The sequence below is a fragment of the Diceros bicornis genome, chromosome 33 (genome assembly GCF_020826845.1).
Source record: "Diceros bicornis minor isolate mBicDic1 chromosome 33, mDicBic1.mat.cur, whole genome shotgun sequence".
NCBI lineage: Eukaryota > Metazoa > Chordata > Mammalia > Perissodactyla > Rhinocerotidae > Diceros > Diceros bicornis.
Window position 1 is genome coordinate 32,208,625 of NC_080772.1, and position 10,151 is coordinate 32,218,775.

Consider the following 10,151-nt stretch of genomic DNA (forward strand, 5'->3'; position numbering starts at 1 on the left):
CTTGAGGTCCGATGTGTAGGGAACCTTCAGTTTAGAGAGCCCAGACTTGTTACCTGCCTGCCATAAGATGTGCCAGTAGTCAAGATGTCACTGACTAGTGCCCAGAGGAACTCAAGGGTGGGTTTGGAAGCATTTAACTGTTTTTATAAGACACAAGCTACCACCCTGAAGCTAACCAAGCCTCCCTACAAGGGCTACACCCATGACCTTGCCTTAATTTTCATACAAAGATCTCTTCAGGAGGAGATTAAGCCTCTACCATAATCTGCAGTGTATGCAGAAGCAGGTTTTCCAACTGAGCCTGTGCAAGCGAATACCCGTCAATCCCTTTTGAATATTCATTCCCCAACCAAATAAAAGTTCCTGCTTCCCTTCCTTCAGGGATGCCATGACTTTGGAAATGAGTCCTCATGGCCTCCTATTTGCTGCAAATACACTTTACTTTGTGAGACAAGTTCCACTGGTGTGGAGTCTTATTTAACTCACCAGGAGGTGAGCCCACTAGGTTCGGTATCAAATAGGCAGGGAGGTAGGAGAGAAACGACTTGTTATTACAGCTTGCTAGCAAGAAGGATGATGGCCAACTAATGTCTGAAAGAACCATCTTATAGAACAAAGACTACAGGCCAGTGATATAGAGGGCTGGTCTCCAGGTGGGGGAGGCATCTACACTCTGGATGGGGGCATCCATCTGATCTCCAGGTGGGGGCAGATATCTGGTCTTAGTTCCTGATAGTCTTTCGTTTTACTGGATATGCATCAGGGACTGGAGCAACTCGGTTATACCCTGATCTTTCAGTTGTCATTGGTGATGGCTATCTGCATAGACTCTCTGCCTGGGGGTCATCACATTCCTAAGGAACTCAAAAGAACAAAGTTATCAACTTATAGCAGCTGGGAGGGGCCATAAAATCTACAGAGCGTGTCTGGGTTAGTTAATCAGAGGTCATTCAAAGTTACAACAGGGTTTCTTTTCTACAATATGGCTCCCCTCATGTCAACCTTGTGTTGAACCAGTATCAGGCTCACAGAACATGACCACCTGAGAAGAGCGTGTAGTGGTTCTCGTGGGGTGTGGGGGTGGCTCATGTGTGGGATGAGCCGATGCAAAGGGACTGAGGAAGGAGAGAGCTTCCAGATGGAGTACAGATGGAGGCCACCCCACTGATGCCACATAGACACAACTCAGGGTGGATGGATGACAAACCTGTCCTCATGACAGTGAGACAGGCATCTTCGTGGGCTAGGTGGGGCCCTAGGTTAAAACAAGTCTGCACAGACAAGAAGCCACATCCGAAGTTGGCCACACCTCCTATAACACGGAGCAAGTCAGCAGCCCGTCCGGGCCTGCCGCAAACCACACAGTTTGCAGAGGGACCACAAACTGAGCATGCAGCTCCAGAACCAATCAGCCAATTCGTCACGCGTCCTGAGGTCCAAGCCCCAACTGCTGTGAGCACTTCCCTTTGAGGTCCCATAAAGAATCCCCCATGACCCAACTCGAGTCTGCTCTCTCTGCTTTCCAAGACAGCCCAGGCTCCCCATAGCCTGTCCCTTTCCCTTACCCAAGTCTTGCTTAATTGCTTAATAAAACTGTCTTTGTCTTATTCTGTGGCTCCTGCTTGAATTCCTTCCTGCGGGTGCCCAAGGACCCACTTTCTCTGGCCCGGGGCCCTGGGCAGGGTACTGGGCCAGCGACAACAGGAACAGGAGAAGTAACACCTCGTGTACGACTCTGGGTATCCCCAGATCGATATGCAATGGGGAAGGGGGAAGGGTGGACCGGAGAACAGGTGTCATTCCTTCAGGATTTGCCCTTGAACAAGATCGCCCTATTTAAGATTTCCATCTGAGACTCCCTTGGGTCTCTAGAGAAAATTTAGACTTTAAAGCTGGAAGCAACCTAAGATATCCTCTGGCTACCCCAGCCTCCTTAGCTTTTCTTTCTTTAAGATGAGGAAACAGGTTCACAGAACTTAAATGATTTGCCCAAATTAGTGGAAGAACCAGGACTAAAATCCACGTATCAAAGACTTGTTTATTCTTGAACCTAAGAATCGGTGGCTTACCTGGATTTTGTATGTTTATTTTGGCTGATTGGGTCAGTCAATAGCAGGTTTTCTAGAATTTTACTAAGTGTTTGAGTGTTTTAGGCAGGTGGCAAATATATATTTTAGCAGTCCAATCATAATGGAAATGTTTTTATTTTTTCAGTTCCGTTAGCCTGGGGGTATAGGTGTTAGATAATCAGAGTAGTCAGGATTGTAGTCACTAGCTCCTCCATCTCTGTTTAGTCTCCTTGGCTGATTTTTCCTCTAGGTGCTACTTAAAGATGCCTGTTTCCCCATAATTTTGTCTTTTGTCTATTTATTAATTTACATCCTCATACAAGTGAAATTCCAACGGTTCCAATGACTCCTATATTCATATTCTCAGCCCTGAGAACTTTCTCCCAAACTGCAGGTCTCTATTTCCAACTATCGGTTAGACATATTCACGTGGTGTCATTTGTCATGTAAAACTTAAGTCCAAACTGAAATGCTTTCTTACCATATCACCCCTTCCCTGAGTAAGGCAGTCTACCGCATTAGGAACCTTGGATTCATCCCCGACCTCTCCTTTCTTACTTCTCTCATGGAAGAAGCTATTAAACGCTATCAATTATGCCTCAGAAATGTCTCTCAAACCTGTACTCTTCAGTTTTCCTGGTTAATTCATCCCCCAAAACTCACTTCCTTGCCTAAGATCTTGCATTGGTTCTCCATTATTCACACGTTTCCTTAGCTTAGTAAGGAAAAGCTTTGTTGGTAAAGCTTTTCACAATCTCCAGCCTCAACAATAACCACTCCCCCTCAGGCTGCCCACTCTCCAACCATTTTTTGAACATACCTTCTGGCTCTTTCATATGTTCATAGTTTTGCACATGCCTTTTCTTTTCCCTTGAATGTTCTCTATTCCAGGGTTTCCCAAACTTTCTGGGGAATAAGATTCAGGTAGAGTGCTTGTTAATAAATAGGGCTGCCTATACTCCTCTCTGGGTCTGATTTGGAGGGTCTGGGGTGGGGTCCTAGGAAGCTATATTTTTAACAAGTGCCTTCACATTCATTCTGATCATCAGATCAGTTTGGGAAACAAATTTCTCTCTTACTTCACCTTCAGAATGTAATTCTGTTATCCTTTCACCTGGGAAGGCAAAATTCAGTCCTCCGGGACGTTAGGTTCTAGTACCACTTGCTACATCTTTTCTTACCAGCACTAACCTGGCAGTATTATAATTTACCTGACTAAACAAATCTGCAGTGGTTTCTATTAGCTACAAAATAAAGTGTGCACTCAACTCAATTCAAAAAGTGTTTTGAGCATCTATTACATATCAGATACTGTTCTAGGTTTGACACAGAATTGAATAAGATGTGGTCCCAGATCTCAAGGAGCTCACATAGTCTGTGGAGGAACGTCTCTGCTTCTCATTGAAAGTCTTTCAAATCTTGGCCCAACTTATCTGTCTCTCACTCATCTCTCAAAGGCCTCTTCACTCTCCCCATAGCCTCAGGCCCCTTACAGGTGCTGTTCCTTCTACCTAGACTGCTCTCCCCTCAGCCATTTGATCTGGTTCGTTTCTGCATTTCCTTTAGCTATCACCTCAAGTATCTTTTCCTTAGGAAATTCTTTTTTGTTACTAGCATATTTGTTGTTACATTCACTCTTTGTATCTCCTTCAAAGCATTTGTCCCAGACTCACTTTTGTATTTGTTTGTATGATTATTTGGTCAATGTCTGTCTCCTCCTCTCAGCTGTAAGCTTCATGAGGACAGGGACCTGGGTTGTGGTTATAGAGATGTTCACCGTGTGACTCTTTGTTAATCTGCCTCTATATGTTTATGCGCTTCTCTATAGATTTATGTCTCTTTTTATATTATACCGATTTATAAATCGGTATAAACCGATTTATATCGGTTTATCTTGCATGCTATGTTCTAAATAAAATCTTGAACATTGTAAATTCAAACTGTAACAATAATAACAGCTAAAATTCTTTGATTATTATGTACCAGGCTCATAAATGGATCATTTCATTTAAACTTCACAAAACACTTTAAGATAGATACTATCTCCATTTCATAAAATGATTTACAAAAATGACGCAACTTCTGTCTCCCTGTCCCCGGCATCTAAAACCTCTGTCCCCCTTCATCACCCCATTGACCTCTTAACTAACAGTACTTACCAGCTATCCTCCTGCCCAACCTCAAGGACTAGTCCCTTAGTCTGGAGTACTTTCTCCTTTCCTCAGACTTGCCGGGTTATCTTCTCCTCATCTTTCAACTCTCAAAAGAGGCTTCTAGGACCTGCCCCAGATTGGATCAGGTCCTTTGTTATATGTACTGGTTTCCTATTGTCGCTGTAACCATTACCACACATTTAGTGGCTTAAAACAACACAAATCTATTATCTTACAGTACTGGAAGTCAGAAGTCCTAAAACCAATGTGTTTGTGTTCCTTCCGAAGGCTCTAGTCTTTTCCAGCTTCTAAAGGCTACCTGCATTCCTTGTCTTATGACCTCTTCCTCCATCTTCAAGGCCAGCAAAGTGACGTCCTCAAACATCTGCCTTTTCCGGTCCTTCTCCACTCCTCCACCTTCCACCATTCTCCTCCCCTGGTTCTGACCCTTTTCCATTCCTCTTTTAAGGACCCTTGTGATTACATTGGCTGCCTGGATATTTCAGGACGCTCTCCCCATCTCAAGACCTGTAACCTAATCACAGCAAAGTCCCTTTTGCCATGTAAGGTTACACAGTCCCAGGTTTCAGGGATTACAATGTGGACAACTTAGCGGGGGGGCATTATTTTACCTACCCCAGTATACACCCTCATATTTTCCAGAATTGTTCCTTTGTAACATTTATAAAATTTCCAAGTTTATATTTGTGTATATTAATTAGTATATGTTTCTTCTTTATCATTAGAGGAAACAGACTGTGTTTTATTCATTATATCACCAGCTCACTGTTCAGTGCTTCACACATGGTAAGGCCTAAAAAAATATCTGTCCACTGAATCAATAAATGAACAAGTCAACATTGACATACAGCTGCCCCTACAGCTTTATAATCTTAATTGGCATTAATACAAATGGAATCTTTAGAACAAGGAACATGAACATGGTAGCTTGTTTCACCCTGCTTAACTGGTTACAAACATCTGGAATTACGTGCTTAGTTCTGAGTACCACACTTCAAGCGTGAAAGAGGCAAATGGGGACATATTCAAAGGAAGGCAACAGGATGGATAAGAATGAAAAACCCACAGCATTTATAATGTTTAGGGCTTAATCTGTAGAGTTGAGGAAGGGTGTGAAGCAAAGAAAAACCCATCATCAAGACTACCATCACCACTATTATCATAGCAGCCAGTGTGAGTGTGCATGTGTGTGTGTGCGCGTGCGCTGCATATGTGTGTTTTGGAAAGCAGCATCTTTTTTAGCAACAGTTTGCTACAGAAGGAAACTTTGTAACATTTTCACAGGTAATTATTCTTTAGAGAGGTAATTTTTGTTGTCCTGATAAGCATACACAAAATTATTTTGAAATGATGGCTTAAATTGTGTTTTGGCACCAATTGGATAATCATATATAATTAATTAACTATAGGATTGTTTTGATGGTGCAATAACAGCTACTATTAACTTTACTCCTTGAAATTCCCACCAGTGAAACAGAATCAAGTATTTTAAAATATGAATTAGTTTCTAGAGAGTACATTTTTAATATGAGAAAATGATTATGTAATTTCCTTCTCAAGTGCTGGGTGCAACATTTGTCCAGAGTTTTATCCTTTGCCCCAGTTAAGATGACCAGAAATTTTGTGAGAACCTTTGCATACTGGTCTCAGAGATTTAGAAGCATAGATGTCTCTTCTGTGTCAGAATGATGACACAGATTGCTGGATCTGTTTCCCAGTATTTTCATATTTTATACCATCATTTGAATATTTTATCACTTATGTGTATTTTTTCATTCATTCATTTGTTTATTCAACAAATATTGACAGAGTGCCCATGATGTGCCGGGGTCTGTTCTAGGACCTGGGAATACACTGGTGAACACGACAAACAAAAAATCTCTGCTCTCATGCGAAGCATTCTAGTGGGGAAGGGGTATGGAAAACAAACAGAGTAACAAACCCAAACAGCATATGATAGATGGCAGTAAAGTGCTAAGAAGAACAATAAAGCTGGGAAAGGGAATAGGAGTTCTGTGGGGGAAAGCAGATGAGGAGAGAGAGCTGCAATTTTAAATAGGATGAGAAAGTGACACTTAAATAAAGACCTAAGTAGGTGAAGGAGTGAATAAAATGGATGTCTGGGGACAGGTTTCTAGACAGAAGAGCAGCCAGCGCAAATGCTGTGCGGTGAATGTGCTGGGGCATCCTAGCCAGAGTGGGAAGGCCAGCGTGGCCGGAGCAGAGTGGACCGGGGGGAATGGAGGCAATGTGGACAGGAAAGTACCAGTGAAGTGAGGGTGCGGGTCGGTAGCACTTCACGTAGCGGCTTGAAGACATTTGTGAAGACCTTGGCTTTTTATTGGAGTGAGGTGGGGAGTCAATGGTGGGTTTTGACCCATGAGAGACAACAGTGGCTTGGAGCAGGGTATTAGCAGTGTTGGTGGTGGCGAGTGTAATCAGAGCACATGGGGCTTGCTGATGGGTTGGATGTGGGGTGAGAAAGAGAGGTGTCAAGGTGTCAGGTTTTTGGCCTGAGCAAAAGGAATTTTATAACTATCATCAACTGAGAAGAGAGGGAGCTGGACTGGAGACAATTTGTGTGTTCCTCGCTTAGGTACAAAATTTCATGTGATTGTACTCAGGTATAACGAAATTCTGGAGGTAAAGGAAGGTGTAAGAATCAACTTTGGGTAAGTTATGCAGTAGGAATGATATTGAGGTAGATATTGAGGTACATCCCACTTTATATCCAGTAAGTGATCGGTGTAGAAAACATTTTACAGCCAAATCTGATAACCCTTAGATTCTTTAAGTTCTTTCTGATTAGGGAGGGACAGAGATATGAGAAAACGTGGATAAAGAGCTAAGCAGGCAAAACTAAGTCACAGGCACCATATATCTTCATTACAAATTAGGGCAATAAAACTTATTTTTGCCAAATTATTATTTTTCATAATGGCTACTTTCATACTCATTATTCATACTCATTATTGAGTGTTATATACAATGAGTATTTGGCTCTAAGAAACAAAAAGAACTGCTGATGAAAAGAATGTGCACATGCTTGTTGAGCTGCTTAATAAATAACTATTCGATGATGATTCTGCAGTATGTTTAAAGGGTAATTCTTCTTCTGTTGCTTTAGAGAGTTCATTTGGCATTCTGAAAATGGATGTAATTTCAAGGGGTGGCCAAAATGTATCAATTAGGCTGACATCTAGGTCTTTTTAACAGATCTATAAATTTCCAATTTCCTTTGCCGTCTTAACCACGGTAAATCATCCTAAACAAGATCATTCTTTTGAACAACAGCCTCCTTATTAGCTGAGATCAATCGAGATTAGAAAATGAAAAATACACTAGATGCTGAGAACTCTTTATGAAACCACATTTGTAGGATGAGTATTGAATGAAGATTAATGTGTTATTTTCAGCTTCTACATCATTGATTTAAAACTTTATTCTCTATATCCCATTGCTGGATTAAACACTGATATATATTTGGATGGTTTTCTTGCTTGCAAGTATTATCTTTCCCCTGTTGAGGTTATGTATTAATGGAAGGAAATGATTTTTAATTCAAATGTATCTTGCTTTGCACACCGCATGTGCTTCCAAAAGTGCTACTCATTAAATTGGGTAAAATTGATTTTCTTCCACTGAATTATAAATTAATGGCTAAATCCTCTGTTTTAATTTCTGGTTGATTTTCATTCTCTCTTCGGATAAAATACAAGATCCTTAGCACATCATGTGGACCATGTGCGATCTGGACTCTGCCTACCTTTAAAGGCAATCTCTCAGCTCTCTCCTCTTCTGTCTCCAATTCCAGCCACCCTGGTCTCTTTCAAACTCGAAGACTTCAGACTCAAGAGTTTTGCACATATTGTCTACAATTTCAATTCTCTAAAACTACCTGCTTTATTTTCTCCATATAACCGTATAGTACATTACTTAATTAACTAATTGTCTGTCTTCCCCTAACTAGAAAGAAGACTCCAAAAATGCATGGGTTTTAGTCTTTCTTTATTGCTGAATCTCCAGCATCTAGATTTGTGTTGGGTATAAAGCATGTACTCAGAAAACATGATGGATAAATGAATGAATGAATGAATGAATGAATGATTACTTACCCTGGAATACCAATTTTCCTTCTCTAAACCTAGGTGACTTCTACTCATCATTCAAATTCCAGCTTGAATGTCATTTTCTCAGGTCACCTTTTTTTGACTCCTAAGACAAGATCAGATTTCTCTATTATTTGTTCTTGTAGTTCTCTGTACTTCTAAGTTCTCCATAGAACTTATTAGAACTTTAACTTATAAAGTCCATTATTTGTGAGATAATTTGCTTAACTCCTGTATTCTTCTCTAAACTGTAAAATGTCTCTACCTTGTTCTGAATCATCTCCCCAACATCTAGCATAATGCCTGGAACATAGAGATGCTCAAAAAACATCTGTTGAATAAAAATATGGATGGATGGATGGTTAAGCAACTCCTCATTATAACTTTCAGTCCCTCTGTTCCACTTGTTCAACATTCTCCCAACAAAAAAACAGTGGTTAGTGAACCACAAAGGAATGTTTTACTACACTGGAGAAGTTCTTACTTAAATGTACCCCTCCATAAATTCAATAATGCTTGTAGGATCCCTTAAAGTTAATGCCTCATACCAGTCTCTTCACCCCCACATTACTTAATTAAATACTTAATGGGTTTCTCCTCTGGACCAAGCCACACAGAGGGAAAGAAGGTCATGTAAATAGTGAAAGGACCAAACTTTTAAAACCAAAAGACTTCTTCCACTTGGACTGCCTGTGTGATCTTGGCCAAGTTGCCAGTTGAGCCTTGGGTTCTTCACCTGTCGAATAGAAATAGCAATACCTATTTTGTGCAGTTTATGTAGAGATTATTAATAGTGCATGTAGTGTGCTTGCCGCATGGTAGGTGCTCAAAAGATGGCAGCTCTTACTACTACCACTAGCAGATAAGTTCCTAGAGGGCAGACTATACTTGCATTCCCAGTACCTTCTGTATAGAATACTCTCAATAAAGGTTGGTTAAACTGACCAGCAATAGGAACCATAGCAGAATATGTGCTACTTCTCAACTCTCAAGGGGCTTATAACCTAAGGTAGAAAATAAGTTTCAAAACAGATGCATGAAATATTTAGATAATAATGAAATACAATACTTACGATAGTTTACAATCATACAAGATTAGAGCAAAATATGTGTAAAGTGCTTTGGATATCCAGGCAGGAAATGATAAGAGGTGGCCAGCTGTAGTTATTGGGAAATGATAAGTTCACATGTTTGTGTGTGTAAGATATATACTAGTAAGCCTTCTATGAAAATGTTCAATTTCTCTGTCATAATTTGATGCTGACTATACCAATGTTGGATAAAATGGATCAACCTGGCTTCTGTGTTAGCGTAACGGCAGACAAAATTGGGTTATTGATCTCGGGTATCAAAGTGTATTTGTCATAGTAATGGTGCTTTCTTTCTCCTTTAACAATCAGTGGTTAGCTAAAGATCACAAATAGGTTCTGGTGATGTTGGGTAATGTTGCTCAAATAGGGCTGTATTATGTGGGGCATATACTAGCCCTTGAAATCTAGAATATAAACCCAATTCCACATTCTACTTCTTTGTAGCGTGCTCAGCATAAGTTTTCAGTTGTATTGCATCATCCATAATCATTATATGCTGCTATATATTTACCAAACTCTTTACTTGCGGAGATAGTGAGCATGAACAAAAGAACGTTTCCTTTCTCTAGGACATTCTCTCTTTCTTGTTACCTAGATGTCTCTGTAAAGGCATTAGACATAGATCCAAACACAAGGCGCCCCGTGAAAGGTTTTCGATACACTGGCAATCACACTGATGCTTCAGAGTCCTACTTGCAGAACTGAATG